This window comes from Cyprinus carpio, unplaced genomic scaffold (genome assembly GCF_018340385.1).
Source record: "Cyprinus carpio isolate SPL01 unplaced genomic scaffold, ASM1834038v1 S000006728, whole genome shotgun sequence".
Classification (NCBI taxonomy): domain Eukaryota; kingdom Metazoa; phylum Chordata; class Actinopteri; order Cypriniformes; family Cyprinidae; genus Cyprinus; species Cyprinus carpio.
Genome location: NW_024879331.1, coordinates 506,159 through 520,291, shown reverse-complemented (window position 1 = coordinate 520,291; position 14,133 = coordinate 506,159).

Sequence of the window (14,133 nt, the reverse complement as noted above, 5' to 3'; positions counted from 1 at the left end):
GTCCAGAAAATGTTTTTTGAAACTACATAAGGTGATAAAGATTACAGAATTGTCCATTTTTGGGTGAACTATTTCTATGTTCAATGGGACCATGCATTTGTACTTGCATAGACTGTTTCTGACATCTCTGTTTGGCAAGAGAAGCGTCTTCCTTTTTCAAGAAATTGTGCCCTCTAAAACACTGAAGAAACAACAAAAGTGTTTTTGGCACTTTGCTGCTTGTTCCTAAAGAGTTTTGCTTGGAATATACAGTACAGTTGGTATAGGGCAGGCAAGCATGCCGCCCCAAGCTTACACAGAATCTGGACCCACTCACCAACGTATTTGTGTAATTTTGTTTTTTCTGTCGAGCCTACTGGTATTCCACAGCAATGTACCGTTTCCAGCAGAACACAAAGCGTCATATAAGTCACACCTCATTTTTTGACTGGTTTATTTGCAGGCCCTCATATAATTATGGCATGTTATACCCTAGCAGAAAACGCGACTTTTTAAAACCGGACCATCCATCAAAGTTCTAAAGGGCATAAGTAGATCGCATTTTGGAATATATTGAAAATATTTTAGTTTATACCAAAATCTCTCAATCTTAATGTGGGGAAAACGGAAGGTTTTAAAGTAGCCAATACTTTTCCTATTTCTCTATTTTATGGAAGAGTTCTGATACTGAATTACAGTGGCCAATATTCAAGGATTCAACGTATTAGTTTTTAATATCTTTTGTTGCCATATGATATCCAATTGAACAAAATGGAACAACTGTAGTTTTACATAAGCAAATTTACTTGTTCAACATGTTTGGGCTGCTATTTTTGCCATTGTCACTCATATCAAAGTTTTAATAGTTTCAGAGTTCAGTAAAAAATAAGTAGATGTCTAGTTTCATAAAAAGCGAGGCATCTAGATTCCCTTCAAATGCGGAAACAATAAGTTACCACAGCTGTCTTCCTTCTCCGCTTGTAAAATGCTGTAATATAGCGTCCACTTCCCACTAGAAGGCCAAATATTTGCGAATTCCTTTTCGCATCTGCTGACAGGAAAATAACAAAACACTCTGCACATTTACAATAAACCCAGACTTACAATTTTTCATATGATCTGGAGTAATTTGTTAGCCTGAATATTTGGTCCTAGCTTGTAATACGGGACTTCATGTGTAATTTTTTTTCCTAGCTGTCCTCTGGTTGGTGTCTTAATATATTATGCTCCATCTCACTACCCATGTTTTAACTTTATCTCGAGCACTTGCAGAGGAAACTTGCAGAGTGTACTTACTCCACATCCTCAGCTGGATTAATATGCATTTTATGGTATGCGGTTGGAATCTGTCAGGTAATTTTACCAGAGCCTGTGGGATATACATCATATGGCATCATGACAAAATAATACCCCCCCCCAATATATATCAAAACTATATAAGTCAGGTCAATGTCATGCCGGTTCATTTCAAGTTTCATTGACAAACCCCTTTGCCTACTGTTGTCACAAAATATCAAATCAAATGTATTTAGTAAGTATTTAAAATGCAACGTCAGCTATACTGGTTTCGATGCCCATCCACAGCAAGTACTGTTTCATAGCTTGATGGATGCGACCATGTTGTTGTGGTTCATGCATTGAGTGCTACCATATTGAACACTCTTAAAAGCAACATTAATGTTTTAAACTATGAAACTGAATTGTAATAGTGTGTAGTTACGCAATTTTCTCCGGTTGCATTGTTCCTCTCGTAAAACAATTCAAAGGACCTGAATTTGCGTCTAGTACTGCTCTATTAGTAATTGCTCACCAACCATGAACAAAGGCAATGATTGTAACAGTAATGAGAATAAGAAAAATGCAGTTATACATCTGTATAATTTTTTATTATTTATTTTTTCTTACGATTTGTGAAAGACAGTTAGACTGTATCAGTGTACAAAAGAATGTGATGGGGCGGGACATTGTACATTATTGTTACATGGATTTTCGTTAATTTTTATTTGTATCCCTAAATGCCTTGTCCAGTGGTGATTTTTTTTCGTTATTTTTGTCATGTTAGAATTATGTTGTACGCTTTGATTTTTATCAATTCACTATGAATACACTTTTCATTCAGCAGCATGCCAACAGAGGTCCCTTGAACGTTAGGTCCTCTAAAAATTTATTGTAAATCTCTGTAACTCTAAGTTGCGAAAAGGGGTCCTTGTGGACCTTTTTTATTGAAAATCTAAACTGGTGCATTTCTCCCATAGAAGCTTTATGTTTGTTTGAAGAACAGTACCATAGAAAACCCCGAGACCTGATTACTGTAAAAATCTCTTACGTTTTAATACAACCACGTTTCTCGAAATGTTTTAATTCGCAGTTATCCTCTCGAGGCTATGATCGCTGGACTCCGTGAAGACGAGAAAAAGAGCTGGTTTGTCTTGCGCGGCGGGCCCTGGGTGACTGTCAGTGGATGTTCCCAGCCCCGTAACGTGACTTTGCCTATGAACTTTTCCCGTTTCATCGGATGCGGGTAGGAACACAGTCCAGCACTACTTTTTGCGGATCTCCATATGACTCTAAATGCCTACATAGATGCCGTTTTTTACATTAACACTTTCACACAGCCAGAAATAGTGGAGTTCGGAGAAAGGCTGCACAGTGCTGAAAGCACATCTGTATGTTGGCTATCCTCAAACGCAACATCCTAACTATCAAGAAAAACATCTCTACCAAAAGACCTGAGACGTTAGGCTTAGTGAGTTATTGTCACGTTCATAAAGTGTCTCTTATGTTCACTGCTATTGTAGTGGATAATAACATACCGTAAAAACAGTTAAAATCACAGCAATCGGTTGTGCTGGTGCTCAAATCCCTGTGTAAGGCTGGGACATATTTGTGAGGACTATGTGGAATCCTTGGAGGCCCCCGTTGAATATAGCAAACGTGTTTCCTGTCAGAGTCCACTGTGAACGCTGGCACCCTCTTGCTCATGCCGTCCAAGGAAGCAGTGTACACCTCTAATGCTTTTACATATCATAAAGCGTCTGGTGCCATTCCGATTAAAACCCCATGGTCAGTAGTACATATACAGTGTACAACTTAGATACCCTTTAATCAGATAAATCGGGATTGTCATAAGGCCTTAATCTCTTTTCTTTCATTGACCCATAGGGAAACATTCAAACGTGGGTGTGTTAAGATTAAGATGAAACGTACTTAAAGGGGATAGTTCCCCAAAAATGAAATTAGTAGGAATAGTAGGAAATAAAATATTTGGAAGTCATGGAAACCACCAACTGTTTGATTAACCAGCAATCTTCAAAATGTTCCCTTCTTTTATGTTTATCAATATAAGAAAGCGACTCATACAGGTTTCGTAACGACATGTGGGTGAGTAATGATGACAGAATGTTGCATTATTTTGTGGGTGAACTATCTCTTTAAAGATTATTAGCCTTAGTTTTGGCATTGCCCACTTTTATTTTATGGAATTAGGAAAATGACCTGTGCTTTGTGAATCTGTGCATCTACATTATTATTAATTTTTTCCACTACCATTCAAAAATTTGGGGTCAGTAATAAAAAAAAAAAAAGAAATTAATACTTTTATTCTTCAAGGAGCCGCTAAATTGATCAAAAGTGACCATAGCGTCAAGAAAAAAATTGAATTAAAATAAATGGGTTCTTTTGAATTCTTCTAATTATCCACAAAAGAATGATTGAAATGAAATATTGAGCAGCATAACTGGTTTTCTCAACATGACAATAATAATGATATGTTTCCATAGCAGCCAATCAGCATATTAGAATGATTTCTGAAGGATCATGTGACACTTAAGACTGGAGTAATGATGCCGAAAATTCAGTTTTGGCATCACAGGAATAAATTAAATTTTAAATATATACAAATAGAAAGCAGTTATTTTTAAATTGCAATAATATTTCACAATAATATTACTGTTTTTATTGATATTTTTATTCAATAAACATAGCATGAGACTTAAGTTCCACAAATTTAATAAATCTTATCAATCAATTTTTTTTGGTATTTTTTTTTCTTTAAGCTATACAAATGCATCTAAGCCATCATGTTTTTGTTTTCCTATACGTTTTTTTTATTAATTTTGGCAACTTTTATGACTAGCTGCTTAAACACACCAATAAAGCATTTTATTTCCCTTCCAAATAATGTCTCTATCCACCTGTCATGTGAAGTCAATATGATTTTCATTAAATACGGTGAGCTATTAGACTCCATTATGTAACTTGCACTATTTGCTGAAGGTGCCTCTTCCTGCTGTGCTCTACAGTCCTCCTCACACATGTGCATGACAGAGAAGCTGGGCTCTGGAAAAACTGTTTTGTACACAAAGACATCCACTTATCACAGGTTTTGTAAATTCACACCCAGTGCATCTGATCTCTATCACCCTGACAAGTGAGGTTAAAGCATTTTATCATAATTGTTCAGAATGAATTATGACTATTATTCAGCCTTGTTTTATGATCATTTATAATAGCTTCTCTCTGTTGTTTTACAGCCTTTTTCCGTGGATCAGTTTGGTTGATGCACAAACTCAAGACTGATTTGGTGTCAGGAGATAAAGATTTGCAAGTTTGCATTTCAGTCATGTACTGCAATGTATTGTCAACTTAGCAGAGCATAGGACTCATTTTGTTCAGTTAAGTTCAATGAGAGACAGCAATTAAATCATGCAACATATACGTTTTCAGTGTTGTGGTACATAGATTGCTTTTCCATGTTTCAATCTATTTAACTTTAAACCAGCTTGTTCTTGTGCCAGGTTCTTTGGTAACCAGTTGAACGTCTAAAATTAGGTGTTAATTAAACTCAGGGGAAGAGTTTCGGACATGGTCAGCTGGATCCCTTTGAGCTGCCCGAGTGCTATATTTTGGTGTTTATAATCCTCTGCAGATTTGTTTCCCACGACCTGGCCAAAACATGGAATGACTTTGCAAGATGTTTTTCCCTAGTACATTTGAATGTGCCAGACCTGAGCCATTACATACACAGGATATATGCTTCTAATGAAAACAAAACGATATTGTATGCCACCAATCACAAATACTTAATGTAAGAAAAATAAATGTAATGATAGAGGAATATAATTTTTTTGCAAACAAAAAAATTGATTTTTACTTTTTTAAGAGAATTACTTTATGTGTGAATACATACTAAAGTGGACGCGTAAAGGATGACAGATGAATACTAGTAATGAAGATATTTGTGTTATAATGTAACATACAGAAAGGTAGCTGTGTAGAACATATGTATCTAAGTTATTTTATATAATCAAAATAGCAGGTAAAACATAGCAAGGATTGGAATATTATTAAGGGGTAATCCATAGTGTCATGTGGAAATTAGTTTACGATGTGTTTTGTTTAAAACTATTACGATATCGATAGATATTGCGTGTGGGCAATGAACACGGGGAAAAAGAAAAGTAAAAGATGGGAAATCTTGCATATTATTAGAATTTAAATCGAGGGGAATGTCGTGTAATTTCGTGTTACGATATAGTGTCAAACTAGTACTATATGTATAATTGAGGGAAGGTTAAAACAAAAATTCCGGAAAATAGCAATATTGTAAGAGGTTATGTAGAATTTAATCCTGCCTTAATGGAGTAATGTCGAAGGTATTTTACTATATATATTTTTAACGAGTACTCTAGGGTATATTTATTTACTTAATCAAACAATACGGTAAAAACAAGTGATTGTGAAGTGGGTACAAGTAGAATATTCTGTGTAAATGTGCGAATCCCCAGTGTTAACTGTTTGTAATTTCTTTCACTAGGTAATTTTAAAGCAGCTGAGGCAAAACTGGCATTTCAGCGAGGAGTGTGTGCTTAACTCCTTCACCGGCACCGGTGATCCACGGGCCCAGAAGGCATGTAGCTGACTGATTAGCACGAAACAGTTCTTGTGGTGGGTGAGGGGGGCGAAGGGAGGAGCACGGAGGAGGATGAGGAAGCGGGGGGACAACTATTAACCCGGGGTGATAGGGATGGGAGATGGGGGAAAACGCGTATAGAGAGAGAGAGAGAGAGGAGAGACGTGGAGAGGGACAAGAGGTAGAGACTAGTAGAGGTAGAGGAGTAGTATAGATAGTATTCGTGGAAGAGAGAGATGTTGCCCACGGTGATTGCTCGGGACGGGAGGAGGGAGTCGTAGGTGTGCTGCAGCCAGGCAAAAGACGGGGACGCGGATATAGCGCGATGTAATCAAAAAATACGCTGGCCTGGGCCCCTGCGGCCTCAACACCGTGTACTCTCCAGAATGTATTCCGCGTGGTATGTGTAATTTCGGAGCGCACACGGCGCCCGGGGCGCCCGCGGGACTAGTATGGTGTGTTGGTCTGATGGGTCACAGGAACAAATACAGGGAAAATAGCATATGTGATAAATTAGATTTAATAAATCCCATGGGAAGGCAGGATGATAAGGTGTGGGTGCTCTGCTAGATTTTAAAACTAGTACTAATGGTGAGTATCTCACGGTAGTTATTTTAGTCAGAAACAATGTACATAAAACGGGAGATATCGTACCGTATTCACCTCTCCGCGCCATCCAACCTCCTGTACTGCTAGGATTTGGGTTTTACTATGGAATGGCTTCTGGGTGATGCAGAATCATGTGTTCTCAGGTTTTTAATCGGGGGGGGGAGGTTCTGGGTGAATAGAGCACTATTGTGATTGCAGTATAAGGATGTTTGCAGATGCTGAGGGGTGTGCGGAAGTCGGATCAATATAGGATGGTTTGCGTGAAGATTACTCGTAGTGTGTGTTGCTGGCTGTAATATGATGCGAGTAAACCTAAGCAAATTGTGAATAATATTAAATTTCAGTCCAGACGGTCCTCCCTGTCCGGGTTGTGCTGCGTCCTCCGCCCCCCTGGTATAACGTATAATTAATTCGGTTCAATCAAAAACCCCCTGTTTGAACAGCAATATTGTTGATAGGGTTAGAAGTTCGCAGAGGTGAAATTTGTAATTTCTTTTACTATGATCTATATAAACTAGGACTATATTATATATTTATTTATTTAATCACAGAATGTTCAGTAAAAACAAGCTAATATGTGAATATTTATTCGCCCGTCCGTAATCCTAGTTTAATGTGTACCCCCTTTTACTATAGATTGATGAACTACCATTTATGACGACTCTTATTTAATCAAAATACAGTAAATAGCACGAGTGGTGAAATTATTACAAGTTATCCTCTGTTTAATGTGCACAAATCTTTTACTATTTAATATCTTTAAAATTAATCTATACATGTGATAGCAAACTAACTGAAATTTGTAGGATTATTAACCATTGCTTCCCAGGCAGCGTGATTCGTTCCAGAAGGCAGATAGGCTGATTTGGTGACTCAGAAGGAGAGCTTCTAATTATTAACCTTATGATGTTAAAACCAACCCTAATAAGTAGATACACGTATGATATTAGAATATTATATAATATCATATAGGATATATATATCATTACTACTTCCACACACCAACAGACCACACCAGCACCATAGGCTACCTATATAAAATCTATTAAAATTACACGAAGTCCTTCCTTAAAACAGAACTCGCTTCTTTGCATGACTAAGCGTTTGATTGATCTTAGTCGGCGGGCACTTTTACTTTAATACAGTCCGATCTGGGTCTGGCAATGCCATTGCTAAAAGACTTTACTCTTCAGAAGACGTATATGTTATAGGCTCTAGTTCATACTTCCTGGGCGGTCAAACGTTTATCTGGTCAGGCAACACTGTATGCATATACAGCATGCACACGCATGCCTGCGTGTCAGTTCTGTACATTTCATTATGAACAATACAGTACTGTGGGTTGTAATTAAAACAGGGCGGGTTATGCTATGAATGCAGATTATGTTTTTTCCTCTGGTGAAAGATTGATGTAGTTATTCGTGAATTGAGTAATTTAGTATTACTATTACGTGTCAAAATTGATTATTACGATTTTCACCGCTGTCAGTTTTAACATCGGGATCTGGCCTTCCCTTATTTAAGGCTTTAATATTTCTTCTTGCAGAATTTGTGTTTTAGCATGCCAAATACTCCCTGCGCAGGTTCATTGGCTAAGCCATCCTCCGAGTCAGGTAAGAGTTCAGTCAGATGATTATATGAATCTTCATGATTATGAGATGGTTATTATAGAATCGCGTGTTCTTGCTGCTGTAGACACTGGAGAATCGAGAGACCCATCAGGAGCTTGCATCCAGACGTCAGTCGCCCCTAGATCCTGTTTGTCTCTTCCTTCTCTTCATCCTGGTATACCAGGCATGCAAAGATCTGTACGAGCAAAACCTTTGGAAGAGTGTTTGTAGCAGGTTTCCCCCTCAGGGTTATTTCAGATGGTCACCATTGGCACATAAACCTCATCCTAACAATTGTCGCTTGAAGACTTCAAGCCCACAGATTTTACTAACAGACTCACCAATCCACTGTGTAAAAATAACATGATGCAGCCGCTCTCTCCCAAGACCTGCTCAGTCCACTGAGGTACGTTTAATTTGGCCGCTCCGCATCTCAGGGTGAATATTGAGGCATTTTGACCCCCCTGTCTCTACAAACAGTGGATGTGACTGCTGTTACATATGAGCCCATCGCGTGGCATTTAAGGCCAGAGGCTTTTCGACTCACAGGATAGCATTACTTCACACTTAACCCTGCGCTAAAAAATTTAGCATTTTTGAAATAATCAAAAAAATTTGAGCTGAGCGAAGACACTGATATCAACATTGAAGTTGTTTCCCCACACGGACCCTCGAAACATAGCTGTTTTATTAAAGATATGTTGGTCTTGTAAAGATGTAGTGGTGTCTTTATATATATCTTGTTTTAGCACGCTTGATGCTTAGGTGCGTTTGGCAAAACCGCTATCAGCATCTAGCCTGATTCCTAAGGGCCGAGCTCTGTAGTAATGCATGTATCATAAGTATGTTTTTATAGCAATATTTAGGCTCGGTTAATGTTTTACATGAACTGAAACCTCTGTAAAAGTATTTGATTATATGCAATGCAAACTCAATGACTGGCAATCTATCAGTTTATTATCTATTAATTCAGGCTCTTCCCTCTCCGCATAGTCACCAAAAAAGCTCAAGTTATGCTAATCATTATTTTTATTTTTTTTGGTGAAAGAGTATGTATTAATTATATTACAGCGATTAGGTGATATTAATTATTATTATTATTATTATTAATACCGTAACGCAACGTGCATGACTGTTCCTGCGGCCATGAATGCGGCTGTGCTATAAAATATATCCTTGAATGCCAACTGTAGGTGGCTTTGGATATACTCATAGGGCTGGATTATTAGGCATTATAGCCGATTATTTATTATTATTACTTCGTTTATGCCCATTTTGGCCGATCAGCCCATAAGCCTTGAGTGACAGGGAAAAAAAAGGGCAGTTAATTCCCTATTTGTAATACTTGCTTGAGTAACAGGAGGCCTGCAGATACTAAGAGTTCAAAACAGTTGCCGAGTCGCTTGTACTTCCCATTTTTCAATGGTCACCGGGGCCACCGGCATTGACTCTCAGAAGGCCGCTAAGATTTTGTCACAGTATGTTTTATAACAGACCTACCATCTCTGTATGAAAATTAAACATGATGGCTTTTCGTTAGAATGACACAAAGCACTATGTACCGCTTGTCGTTTTTTTGGCCATCCGCTCTCAGGTGAAAATTGTCATTTTTGCACCCCCCTCTACCAAAATAGTGTGGATTAGTCTGTAAATATACAGACTTGGCATTTATATTTTGGCTTTCAATCACGATAAATGTTGACTTTCTGACCGAAAAAATATGGGACATAATCAATTAAATTGTGAGCTAGAAATTTTCTGACAGTTTTACGATTCCAGACCGTGTCTGTGGACACGGACCCCTGTGGGTGTTGTTTATTAAACTCCGTTGTCCTTGATCACGGTAAATGTAGTGACCTTTTTCCTTGTAGTTACATATCACTTCTGAGTTGCCACTGCGCCTCTGAGCGGTTGTGTAACGTCATCACAATCCCAAAACGGTAGTTTCAAAAAGTTGCCTGATTCTACTATTTTGTACATGTATTTATTGATAGATATCCAGATTAAGTATATGGTTGATTGATAATAACTCACACAATTTTCCAGGCAATGAGAACTTTGGGAGGCATTGGGAATTGCTAGGTTTGTAACAGAAAAAAAATTGCAATTACACACTGCTGGTACTGAAAGTTACTGTACCTAGATATAAACCTTAATATACTTCTAATGGCCGGATATAACCTCTAGCAGGTCCACTTATCTCTTGCCGCTCTTCCTTCACTCCGCTGACACGCGAGCGGTCCCCACACGCAAGGCGCGGCCTCTTTCCGCGGGCTCTCCGGAAGAGCTTGATGACTAGTTGCTGACATCTCGAGGTATAAGCGACATTCTGCGGGTCCAACGGCAGGACTGTCATCTACGCAAGGCCAAGCGCGTGTGCTAGTGGCGTTTCCGCCCCAGAGTGGCTAGACATTGGTTTGGGGTCTACTTCGACGTCTCCCCAGTCCACTACGCCTCACGCCATGACTCTGTACCACCTTCGTTTACTCCAGTACGAGAGGAGTCAAGTGCAGGACACCTGGAATGGTTCGGAGTACTTCGCGCGTTGTGTTGTCGCTTTTTGGTCAGACATTCTGGGTAGGATTCCACCACATTTGCAGTTGCCGTCAGTTTGTAATTAACAAATTAGTTTTAACGCGGTGTGACTCTCAAGAAACCTGTCAAGATTTTTGTTCCCCGTTATGGTGTTATTAAAACCTCAAATCCAAGTAATTAATTAAAACTGTTAAGCCAGGTTTTCATAGCCAATAAAAAACCTCTACCTTTAAAGGCTTTGTTTTTTGCGTAATGATATAATTATAAATACCACACCCTCTGAGGGCGATTTCTCAGCTCCCGCCCTTGGTCCACAATTTTCATTACCAAAATGCCAAAAGACTCATTATTTGGATAATATTAATTATTAATTATTACTATTACTTATGAAGAAAATTGTAATATATTATAATTATTTATTACACTAATTTGTCAAAACGTTTAGTCAGATCTTTTTTTAATTTTTTATGATTTTTTTAATTTGTTATTTTTCTTCACAAGGATGCATTGATCAATGTCGGCCCCAGTAAAGACTACTTTACCTTGTAACAGAAAAAGTTTCGCATTTCAAATATGCCTAAAGAGTGCTGTTTTTTAAAACTTCACTACAATGTCACACACTTTTTTTCAACTTTTTTAATATTTTGTGTGTGTTTGTGTTGTATAGATACGATTGATAGAAGATAGAGGTTAGGAATAGAAGAAGAAAGAATAGCTATGCGAGATAGAACGTCTGAGAGATAGATAGACATAGCTAGCTATACGAAAAACCCATTTTTTTCCAGGCACTGATGAATATTTGTGGATGGCATGGGAAATGGTTGCTTATGTGTACAAAAATAATAGTTTGTATATTGGTTTCAATGTCCATATGAAATTGTTGTGAAACGTTTTTTTTTTTTGTACACAAGCGTTATAATAAGGAGATGCATATGCACGATCACTTGCAGTGATTCTCTTGGACAACTCTGGCTTCAGTCAAAATGGTCCCTGGGTTTCCTCGGAGATTTTGATGAGAGGGCCTTCCTAAGAATCAGTTTGACCGACGTCTAACATATTGGGGAGAATCCTGCCTGTGATACCGTCCAGGGACAGTCATCTGGGGTGTTCAGAGCGTGAGCCACGAGTTCTTTCCCATGGAGAATGGTACATACCAGCTGAAGTTTGACAACTCATACTCACCTGTTGCGGGAACAAGACATCTGAGCCTAACGAGAGTGTACTACCTATCCTGATGGAATCAAGCGCATATATTAAAACAAACGCTTTCATTGATACTGTTTTGTGATCATATGTATGAGATTACTGTATAATTCTTGCTTTTTGTTTTAGGTGATTGTGCTTTTCGCGTTTTATCCAAGCCCCTCTCAAATCAAAATATTTACACATAATAGATATATATATACTAAAAGGCTTTTTTTTTAAGTGAATGGATCATGAGGTTCATGATACTGCAATGTGTTTTACTGTGGCGTAAGACTGTTATGTGCAAGATGATCATGTTTCAGATAAAAGATCCATGTTTATATAGTTGTATTGTTCTGACACCACATCCAGCCACTGTGTGCATCCACATAGTAGTGCCTACAGAGTAATCAGTGTGCCAGTATCTGGTTGTGAATCCCGGGTCAATGTTTAACACACAATTAAAAGCAAACGAGGAAAGCAAGGAATTCAATGCGGTAGAAGCCTGCTGTTGATTCAGTGTCAGTGATATATGGAGTGGTTTTCTGTTTGTTTTGTTTGTTGTTTTACCGCCATTGAGCAGTGCACGCACACTATTTCTCAGCATACTGCTAATACTGGGTTTGTTTTCTCAGCCACAAAGACACGGGAAGCCAACAGCAGTAAAGGATAATGTTTTTATTTTTTTTTTTTTTTTGGTTTTTCGGTTTTCAATGATTGTGGCCGTTTTATACTGTTACTGAGATGGCCTTGTCACTTCAGACACCAAGGCTTCTACTCATGGAAATGGCAGACTTTTAAAACCATTTCCTGCCACAAAAACTAATTTGCTGCATACCTGGTTCAATATTTGCATGTCCCAGGCTCTTGTTTGGCATGATTAGGGTTGTTTGGCTCAGTGTTCGGTCTGTCTATATAGACATTATTCTGATGGCTTATTGGAAGATGTGTACTGTACATTTTTGTTCTTGTGCTGATGCTTCTGCTTCCCCAAATTAACTTTACAACAAACACATACTTCGCGAAGGTTTTATTGCTTTGTTTTGCTTTATATCAGTTGCTATATACAATATCTAAGGTGCTGCCAGCAGGGTCTTAGAGTCATTCACGGTACTTTTTTTTTTTGCTTTCGCCAAGTATCCTGCGATTATAATAGAATACCAAATCACACTGCAAATGTTGCGCGCTCCTGTGCGTTTCGTTCCGTACCTTAATTATTTGCATGTCCTTGAGAGACTGTTGCATTGTGTGGCTGGAGGTAGGCCTGACCGCATCTGCCAGTGGGTGTTTCTGCTTGTCCTCCTTCTCTGTATCTTGTTGTATATGCATAGGATATAGGTTTGTGATCCTGTTTTCTGTTTTGTTCGTTTGGTGTTTCTTTTACACAATAAACACTGACAGTGAAACTCAGTGTGCAGTTGCTGTCTGTTGGCAGAGGCCAGCTTTAATGGTTCCTTTCTTTCCTTTAAAATGCGGTCTGCACTTCCGTCTGAGAATAACCATAAAAACAGTGCTTTCTCAGCCTTAAAAACTGGTTGCTTCTTGTCGAGACTGCCACAAGCATCAAGTTACCTTAAAAACTGAGGGTCAATGTTGATTGAGTCTTCTTCCTAACAGATGCATAGAAAGGTGGCCCGCATGTTGTTTCATTATTTGTCGATAGAGGGCGCTGTTAGACCGTAAAAAAGCGACCAACTTATACCATTATATAGGTACATATATAGGCTTATTTAAGATGTTGATAATGATTGATGCGTATGATATATTAATATTATATTCAGTCAGCTGTTTATAACTATGAGAGTTTTAATTAATTTTAAAAGCACAAATGTAATGATCGTCATGTTAGGTTGCTTTATTAACAACCAATGGTCACCCATTTATTATGCTCAGTCCTATAAAATATTATACCATTGTTTTTTTTTCATCGACGAATTAAGTTTTGTAGTTTAATGTCTAATTGGCTATTTGAAGTAGATTTAGAAACACGGTTATTAGCAAAAAAATAGGAATTATATAATTTCAGGATCAGGATTAACATTGTTGTGCAATATATCCACCGCTTGAATTACGAATTGCCATGGGGTTATTTTTTTTCCCTTATTCGCTTCTTTCGTTTTTATATGTATCAAAAATTTTTACAAAATTTTGTATGCGTCTATTTTTTTTTTTTTCTGAACTTATATTTATTTCACTATTCATGATTATTCCATTTTTATTATTTTAATGTATTTATTGACATTCTATTATTATTCCAATTATCTTCATAAAAAAATCTTAGTATAAGAGATGTTGGTCATTGTG